Source organism: Lolium rigidum, chromosome 3 (assembly GCF_022539505.1).
Source record: "Lolium rigidum isolate FL_2022 chromosome 3, APGP_CSIRO_Lrig_0.1, whole genome shotgun sequence".
Taxonomy (NCBI): domain Eukaryota; kingdom Viridiplantae; phylum Streptophyta; class Magnoliopsida; order Poales; family Poaceae; genus Lolium; species Lolium rigidum.
The window spans coordinates 368,002,820-368,013,468 of NC_061510.1; positions in this window are offsets into that span (position 1 = coordinate 368,002,820).

Genomic DNA, 10,649 nt, shown 5'->3' on the forward strand with positions numbered 1-10,649 from the left:
AGCAGCTCTAGCACCTACCGTACGTAAAAGGGGCAAAACTGAATAATAACCGTCACTTTTTTGTCCCCTATAGAAAAAAAACGCGTAGTTGCCCCTACTTCGACCTAAAACCTAAAAACTTTTATAGGCAACATGAAATTCATCCGCTCGAACCGAGTATACGCGGGGCGAGAGGCGAAACCGAGGGCAGCCTCTATCCGCGTGAAACTTGGCGCGCTGAAGTTTCATCTCCCCCCCCCCCGCTCTCCTCTTCCTTCTTCCCCTCGCTTGTTCCTTCTCCGTCATCGCTCGCCACTACCCGCCGCCAACGATTTCGAACCCCGCCCACCACGCCCCGCGCCAATTCCTTGTACCTTGGACCTCGCCGCGTCCGTTCAAGCTCGAATCCCACTTCCGTTTGAGCTTCAAGCGGCGTTGGAGAGCGGAGCTTCGATTCGGCCACTTCCTCGAGCTTGGTGACCGAATCCGGCGATGCCGGACCTGATTCGTCGTCCTATGCCTGCGTTTGCGGTAAGATTCCTACTCCCGCCGTCAATTTGGCCGCTGCGGTTCGATTTTGACTTCATTTTTTTAGATGTCGACCTCGGCCACCATGGAGTTCCTTCTCGACGACTGGTCATCGTCGTCAGACTCAGACCTCGAGGACGACGACACGGAGCAGCTCACCCTCATTCTCGCGGTCAAGGAGATGCAAGACAAGATCAGATTCGTCAAACGGCCCCGGGGATCGATCTTCGGCCGCCTTTGCATCCCGCGGAATCGGTCACTCGGCCACGCCAATCTGGTGCAAGACTATTTCGCTGAGGTAGCAACATATATGCCGCATCTTTTCTGTAGGAGGTACTGCATGCACCGCAGTCTGTTCATCGAGATAGTGAACTATTGTAATTTCATTATTCAGAATACTGTAATTTGAACGATTATTGTGTGATGTGATGATAACTGAAATGTTATATTTGCTGTCAGAAATTCAGTTATACTACGTGGCTTCATTTTACAGTCCATGGCGCACTGCAACGGTAGCTGCAACTGCTCCGGCTCACGCGGTCACTGAATCATGTTTTCCGCAAACTAAAGTTGACTGTTTACGGTTCGAGTTTTTCTTGTAGCTGCTAGAGCTGCTCTAACAAATTCGACGCAACAAATTCCCCATTAGCACCTGCAAAGGACCAAGGCGTAAAGCTATAAACCAAGGCCGGTAAAAACACCCCAGCAGCTAGTACTGTGCCTCATGGCGTGACGCCGCCCTCCTAGCTCTGGCTGCCATACCCGCCTTCGTGCCCGCTCGACGGTCTATTGTCCTGGGTGAACCCTCTGAACGGGACACCATGGGTCACCTCGGCCGTCCTGACGCCGTCCCATACACCACTATCCCGGAGAGTGATTCTGGCGAAGACGTCAGCGCCGTTGTCACCGAAGCCCCAGCCGTAGAGACTGATCACGTCCGGGAGGTCTGCCATGTTCCCCATGCCTACCAAGCCCACCAATAGGCGCCACCAGCACAACGGCGTGTGCCACAAGCGAGAGGCAGAGCGGAAAAGATAGTACCAGAGCAGTTGTGTATTGTGTTGTCCGAGTGAGATACGTACTCGTGCTAATGCACTTGTGACGTGGTGCGGTGCGGTGGAGTTTGCGGTTTAAATGGGCTGCGACAAGGAGCAAGTACGAAAGAGTGATTGGGGCATGTGGGGAGGGTCCGACTATGTAAATGAGAAAGCCGGTGTCGGGTGCTGATGCTGCAGTGAATTCTGGTTCAGGAAATCAGGAGTGTATTAGATCAAAAGAGTGAAGCTAAGGCGACCAATCCGAGCTCGAGAGCCTCAAAGCTCTGGTCTAACAAAGGCCCGAAGCGAAACTTAGTGATGCCCTTATATAGATTGTTGGATGTCCTAAAATATCTAGATAGTTGGATCGACATAGTTCGGAGTGAAAATAAGAAGAAAGCCGTGGTAGAAATTAGGCAATTCCAGTTGGAGTGTTACGATGGAGCACCCACATGTGTGTGTAGCCGATTTCTTTTAAAATCAAATAAGTCTGTGTAAATGTTTCATATAAAATTGAAATGATTTTTGCTCATACATGTTACCTTGACACTTACCCGTGTAAATTTTTAATAAAAATTACGATTGTAGGTGACCTATACAAAAAAGAAAAAGTAAGACTTTGTTACACTGTGAATAGCATACATCTATGGGTAAGAGAAAATTAGTATACATCTACCGGAAATTCAATTCGGATCACGGGGTTTCATACATCTACTTCCAATATTGTGAATATTACATTTTTTTCATTTTTTGTGCAGGTTACATAATTTTATATTTTAGATTCAAACTTTATATGCACACCTCATACATTCTCTACACGCAGGATTTAAGACATATGTTTTTAGTACTTTTTTGGCATATTGTTGAAAATGCGATCACACCAACCTTGGAGCCAAAAATTCACGACCAGCCAGTTTCAATTATTTTGAACCTTAATCAGTCGTCTACTCAGAATAGAACTAATAGGAATTACACAAATATTGCAGGGTTCAAGGTTATACCCCTGCACCTAGTTAGTTAGACCAGAGCTTGAACAATGCAACCTTGAATTCAGCAACTAGAATCTATAGCACTTTAGAAATTGCTCCAAAACTTCACGTATCAAACAATTCGAGCGAATTATGGCACATTATAAGTTTATAACATACAAATTCTTCACTTGGAATACCTAATATAGTTTGTTGTCTGGTGATTGTTCTACTAGTTGGTTCATGAAGATTTGAAGTGCATGTCTATTTGTGTGCTCCATAGGTACTATCATTTCCAAGTTTTTGTAATTTTTTACTGTAACACATATGTTGATTCATTTAGAAGAGAAATTGGTTATCTTAATATGGAGCAAAATCCCCTACGCATAGACTTCCACAAACTCTTTACTCTTGGTGGTCTCAAGTTTTTGCCGACTTGAGTGATATATGTTTTCGGGACATTGACATGAGCCTCCTAAAAACACGTGCAAAAGTACATCTAGTTCACGTGGATTCACCTAAAGGAGAATAGAAATATGGATGTTGTATGTTCCAATATATATAGAAATATGCGGTGCATGGCGTTAGGATTGTATTTGTTAGTGCCTCCAATACAATAAATTATGACATGATTTAAAGATGGTATTCTGAATTTTGTCACAGTTAAGATCTATTAGTAGGCTATCAAATTTGGTATGAACTAAAAAAACAACTAATGGTCTAATATACCAAAAAGCATTGTAATGAATGGATTCCATCCATGTAAATTAGATTTATGTGGACATGAACGGAAAAAAATTCATGTGAACGAGAAGTACATTTGTAGGAGTATAGTTTGTTCATGAATAATGAATACTACCAACCATACAACAAAAATATTTGCTGCATGTGTACATTGCCTACCCTACATGATAGATATATATATAGGTTGGTCAGAAAAGGTTTAGAAAGCAAGCTCTCAGTTTCAGTTAATTTTGTCCGGACAAGGACCGATCGGTCACCAACCAATATTAGATCACCCAGATGACACTCTCACACCAGAACGAAAGATGAACCAAAGGGGATTTGGAGGTATCGGTAATTAAACTTAACGTTTCTCCGTGATAATCAGCCGTCCCCAACAAGCTAGGTATGTCAATTGTTGTGTGATTTCCTTGATAGTATAGTGAATGTTTATTCATGGGCCATGACTCATGAGTCGGAGTTGAAGAACTGGAGGTAGTCATTGGAATGAAGTGGGGAAGCCTAATGATTTAATTTCCTTACGCGCCCCACCCCACCTCAGCGCACTGATCATTTGAGCATCATTGTCGTGTGTTAATGCACCCATGTGTAGCCTCTATGTGTTGGAGGACCTCTTGTAATCTTAGTAGGCTTCAGGGCTTAAGTTGTAAAAGTACCTTAATTAAAGGTGTGGAGGAACGACCGAATGAAGGAATATTTTCTCAGCCTCCCGTGTGTTCTTCCCTCTCTTTTAGAAATCAAGATGGTATCTGAGCGGGATATATATAGTGTTTCTCCTTGTGATTCGCATTGAGCCTGATCGGAGTGTGTGATGCACCATCGCCTGCCCAGCTGGTCGCAGCGAGGAACACCGCTCCTCTGGTTTTTTTTCTGCAGCCCTAGGCGACGGAGAGCAAGCTGCTTCTAGTTGCTATTGTGGCTCTTCTCTCCTCTAGTTTTCCATCCAAGAAGATACTTGTGTTCTTGTGTGATTAAGTTGAACAGTTGTGGTGAAAATTCTCTTGAGCACCATGTATGCACAAAGGGTGTTTGGTGGAATGCACACAAAGGAGGGTTCACGTCCAAGTTTTGCTCCAATCCTTACTCCTCACACCAACATATGCACAATACCCAGTGGTAGATCTTCTATCATCCAAACAGTCTGTCCAGCCAGCATCAGTGTATCCCACAATATTAAGATTACCATGGGCACTAAATAATATGCCTTTTCCTGGACATCCCATCAAGTACTGAAGTATTCTGTAGACAAGATCCATGTGCCCCTTACGTGGATCGTGTATATATCTACTTGCAATACTCACATCATAAGCAATATTTGGTCTTGTATGAGATAAATAAATGAGACGGCCAACTAAACTTTGGTGCAAGCCTTTATCCACTTGTTCACCTGCGTCTGCTTACAAGCGATGGTTCTGTTCAATTGGTGTGGATAATGGTTTGTAGTGTAACATTCCTGTCTTAGAAGATAGATCGAGTACATACTTTCTTTGTGAAAGGTATATACCTTGAGAAGAGTAAGTCACCTCTATCCCAGGAAATACCCTAACTTCCCCAAGTCTTTTACTTCAAAGTATTTTGCCAACTGTCCTTTCATCCTTGTAATCTCAACCTCGTCATCTCCAGTCATCACAATATCATCAACATAAACACTTAAGATAGCAACCTTCCCTCTTTTGTGTTTGAAGAATAGTGTGTGATGAACATTACTTTGGCTATATCCCAAAGAACGAACAACCCTTCTGAGCCTATCAACCGGGCCCTACACTAGTAGGAAAAGCCTCATCAGTGGCGCACGAAAATTTGATTCTGTGGCGCACGGGTGGTGCGCCACAGAAACGTCGCCACAAAAATAAGCTTTCTGTGGCGCACCGGATCGTGCGCCACAAAAATAAGGTTTCGTGGCGCACTTGTTCTTAGGTGCGCCACAGAAAAGCGTGCGCCACAGAATTGCTTCTTAGTGCGCCACAGAATTTGCTTGTATTATACACGATTTTGTGCTGCCTGGTATACATATACAGTTTATACACAGCAATACAGATACACAGGTTATATACAGCAACATTCAGATATAATATAAATATCATGTACATTGCACAGATATAACATAGACATCATCATCACATTACTTAGAGCCCGATCGAGATACATATATAGTGGCAAGTGTCAAATGTTTTGCATACAACTCTTAATTCATACAAAATTCACAATTTCGAGATACAAAGTAGTCTTCATCCGGTTCCTCCTTTGCTCCGTCATCTCTACCCACCAGACTCGCTTGCATCGGGGTCCTTCCATCCAGTTCCTACTATGATGAAAATGGAAGAAAGTGAGACCAACAAGTATCCGATGCACAAGAGAAATGGAATAAATGCCTCATACATTGTTGGTCAACACAAATATTAACATTCAGGGACGGTGTAAGTGAGACCAAGTCCGATGCACAAGAGATTGATATTTGTGCTATCTTACCGAGCTCACTTACGCCGCCCCGAGTGTACGGTGACCAAACATTTTAATCATCGGCATTTTGAAAATCTCAAAGCAAATGGAATGACAAAATGGAATAAGTGCCTCATACATTGTTGGTCAACACAAATATTAACATTTAGGGATGGTGTAAGCGAGGCCGGGTAGGATGCACAAGAGATTGATATTTGTGCTATCTTACCAGGCTCACTTACGCCACCCCCAAGTGTACGGTGACCAAACATTTTAATCATCGGCATTTTGAAAATCTCAAAGCAAATGGAATGACAAAATGGAATAAGTGCCTCATACATTGTTGGTCAACACAAATATTAACATTTAGGGATGGGGTAAGCGAGGCCAGGTAGGATGCACAAGAGATTGATATTTGTGCTATCTTACCAGGCTCACTTACGCCACCCCCAAGTGTACGGTGATCAAACATTTTAATCATCGGCATTTTGAAAATCTCAAAGCAAATGGAATGACAAAATAGAATATGTGCCTCATACATTGTTGGTCAACACAAATACTTTGCGGAAGGGCCCCCTTTCCCCGGTCGGCGTTCCGTCAACGGGTGCTTGACGACACAACAACGCCGATCTGCATCTCCGGCGCAGAACCACGCCAGTCCCTCGCTGTCCAGTGAACGAGTCCTTGATGCAAAGACCGTGCCGGCCTGCCCAGCATTATGCCGGGCCGTGTTGCCGCGTTTCAAGCCGTGTGTCCCGCGCCCTGCACTGTTCGCCTTCTTGCCCGGTGAACCAATAGGCTGATCGTTGGAATAAGGAAACCGATGACAGCCGGTCGCAAGATTAAATTGCGATCGGCCGTCATCGGCTTCCTTATTCCAACGATTAGTCTATTCGTTCACCGGGCAAGAAGGCGAAGAGTGCAGGGCGCATGATCGACACGGCCCGAAGCGCGACAACGAGGGGTCGGCATGATGCTAGGGAGGCTGGCACCGTCTTGGCATTAAGGACTCGTTCACGTACTCGGACGGCGAGAGAAGAAAAGTGGTGCTGCGCCGGAGAGGCATGTCGGCGTTGTTGTCTCATCAAGGACTCGTTCACGGAACGGCGGCCGGGAAAGGGGGGCTCGTCTACAAAGTATATTGCGGCGTATAGGTGACCAAACATTCTAATCATCGGCACTAAAATGGAAGAAAGGCCAATGCAATTAAGAAGTAGCTAGTATGAACTAAATGGAATGCCTCATACTTTGTTGGTCGAAACAAATATGAACATCCCGGGATGGAGTTAGTGAGGCCAGGTAGGATGCACAAGAGATTGATATTTGTGCCATCACACCAGGCTCACTAGCGACACCCCGGAGTGTACAGATTGACCGAACATTCTAATCATCGGCACTAAAATGGAAGAAAGAGCCAAGTGGTATCAACTAAATGGAATGCCTCATACTTTGTTGGTCGAAACAAATATTAACATCCAGAGATGGAGTAAGTGAGGCCAGGTAGGATGCACAAGATATTGATATTTGTGCCATCACACCAAGCCTCACTTGCTCCACCCGAGTGTACGAGTGATCGACCAACCATCTAATCATCAACAAGTAAATCACTTGGGGTAATGTTAAAATGTTTGTCTCCATATTTGGGAGACATTTTTAATATTGGAGTCTAGCTAATGGAAATCAAGAACTAGTCTTGATCTCCAAATGGTGATTAGAGGGAATTTATTCATCTTAAGCAACATTAGGGACAAATGGGATCATGCAAGGGACTTGGGTCATTTGGATCATAAGGCATCAATTAAGGAGGCAACCAGGGACAAAGGGAAACATTTGATGATCCATTATCATAGGCAACAAAGCAGCAACTTTTTCCCCTCTAATCTAGCTAGAGTCCTTAAAAGAAATCCATCATAAGCATGGTCAAATACACATATATAGCATTTGGAGAGCAAACAAGCAATAGCCATATCACTCAATCCAATAATATAGTAATTTGGATCATAAGGCATCAATTAATGAGGCAACCAGGGACAAATTAAGGGAAACATTTGATGATCCGAGTAAGTGCATGAAACTTTGAGCTACCCAAGAATAAAGGCCAACGGTGGATAAACATCTGCTCAACCATTTCTTGCACTAGAGGAAAAGTAACCAACATTGAAACTTGAATAGTCAAGTGACACTACAAGCAGCTCACACACACATGCAAACACATGTGTTGACGAGTAACTAATGGATATCAAGAACTAGTCTTGATCTCCAAATGGTGATTAGAGGGAATTTATTCATCTTAATTAAGCAACATTAGGGACAAATGGGATCATGCAAGGGACTTGGATCATTTGGATCATAAGGCATCAATTAAGGAGGCAACCAGGGACAAAGGGAAACATTTGATGATCCATTATCATAGGGACATAAGTCAAGATGCTCAAACACACATAGCATGCATGGAGCGAGATGCTCCAAAGGGATTATTCATCACTTGGTATATAGACCAAGTGATGCTTGGCAAAAGAGAGGCCAATCAAGAACCAGGTAAATCCAGTAAGTGATAGATATGCCTAAACAAGCAACAACACATAGCATATCCCAGCTAACCGGATGAGACAAGTCTTGGTAGCCAACTGAATCACCTAGCACCACCTAGCCTTTTAAAACCATCGTAAACAGTCCTTTTTCTTCAAAGGATACCACGGTGGCATTCATTTACATGATCCCCTACTGTGGATATCTCTATTTTCATCAAAGCCAACACAAGAAATAGAAATTTATCATTACTCGAGTTGAGTTCAAAACAAAGCTGAGGGTACCATAAGGGATTATTCATCACTTGGTAGTAACCATCATAAGCATTCCATTTAAATCACACATTTTAGTATATGTTCTTATCCAAGTTTTTGCCTCAGCCTTTGCATCATTGGCTGAGCTAAGACATCAAGCTTCGGCCAGGGAGCATTCTTTATTTTTAGGGAACTATATGAACTATATGCACATGATCCAGGTAAGCCCACCGAGTAGCATTTCATGCATTTAAATTCCTATGAACCAGTTAACCTCACCGAGCACAACAAGCATCACTAGCAGGTAGCATCAAATGAACCAACCCGAGTAGCAATGCATCACTGAGCACAACAAGCATCATTAGCAGTAGCATCAAATGAACCAGATTAACCTCCACTGAGCACAACAAGCATCACTAGCGGTAGCATCAAATGAACCAACCCGAGTAGCAATGCATCACTAAGCCATCAAGATTAACGAGTTAACCTCACTCGAGCACAACAAATGAACCAGATAGCATCAAATGAACCAACCCAGTAGCAATGCATCACTAGCGAGCAATGCATCCGGAGCCAACAAATGAACCAAGTAGCATCAAGATTAACAGCTAAGCATCACTAGCAGCAATGCATCCAGAGCCAATAACCGAGCGAGCATTTCGTCGAGCACGTTGTGCTCGCGCGGGGGAGGAAGAGGGAGGGGAGGGGAGGGAGCTTACCGACGATTTGGACAGTTGTGGAGGAGCTCACCGACGACGACGGCAGGGGTGGAGGTCGCGGCGGCTCTTCCACCTTGACGCGGCGGCGGCTCCTCCACCTTGACGCCGCGCCGGCCCCTCCTCCTCCACGCCGCAGCGGCTTGTGCTGCTGGTGGCGGGGATGGGTGGAGCGTGGCGGCATCCGGCCATCGCGGAGGAAGGCGGCGGCGGCGGCGGCAGCGACGGCATCGCTCGCCATGGAAGGAGGCGGCGCGGGGAGAGAGGGAGAGAGGGGAGAGGAACTTCGTGGCGAGGGAGGGGTACGGCCTTGATATAGTACACGTTATTTCGTGGCGCACCGAGACAAAGTGCGCCACGGAAAACATTAGTTTTGTGGCGCACCGTCGCCGTGCGCCACGAAGAAGTAATTTCGTGGCGCACCGAGGTTTGTGCGCCGTAGAAATTGTAAAACCAATGGTTGGGGGTGACAGGGTGTGGGGCCCACCAAGTTTTTGTGGCGCACCGTTTAGTAGTGCGCCACAAAATTAATCTATTTCTGTGGCGCACCGAGCTTCGTGCGCCACAAAATAAGTTTCTGTGGCGCACACAAAACGGTGCGCCACAGAACTAAGCTTCGCCTATAAGGGTTTTCCTACTAGTGCTAGGAGATTGCTTTAACCCATACAAGGATTTCTTCAACTTGCATACCTTACCCTCTGTTTGCTTAGTCCAGAAACCTGGGGAAATCTCCATATAAACTTCCTCTTGGAGTTCTCTATGAAGAAACGCATTTTTGACATCCATTTGATGCAACTTCCAACCTTTGTTAGCTGCACAAGAGATCAATGTTCGTACTGTACTCATCTTAGCCACAAGTGCAAATGTTTCATCATAATCTATTACATATGTTTGGTTGTACCCTTTTGCCAAAAATCGTGCTTTAAATCTTTCCGTTGGAGGTACTATTGGGGCATCCTCAATTGATCTGCCAGTGCTAAGCTCGGGTCCATTATCCGATACTGTGTCAACTAATAAATCGGACAAATCGGGGCGACCACTATATAGTATGGTTCCGACTCTCTGAAGGTCACATCCATGCTGACAAACATCCTTCTTTCCGAAGGACACCAACATTTATAACCCTTTTTGTGCTAGGGTATCCAACAAACACCCATTTGAGTGCCTTCGGATCTAGTTTTCCCACTGATGGTCGGTGATCATGCACAAAACACACACATCCAAACACCTTGGGGGAATTATATATGACATCTCCCCTGTTAAACACTCTAGTGGTGACTTAAAGTCCAATGTCCTGAGTGGCATTCGATTAATAGGGTATGTTGCTGTCATAACTGCATCACTCCAAAAGAATTTTGGTACATTCATTTGAAACATCAGACACCTTGTCACCTCCAGCAAGTGTCTATTCTTTCTTTTTGCAACACCATTCTGCTCCGGCGAGTTAGCGCAAGT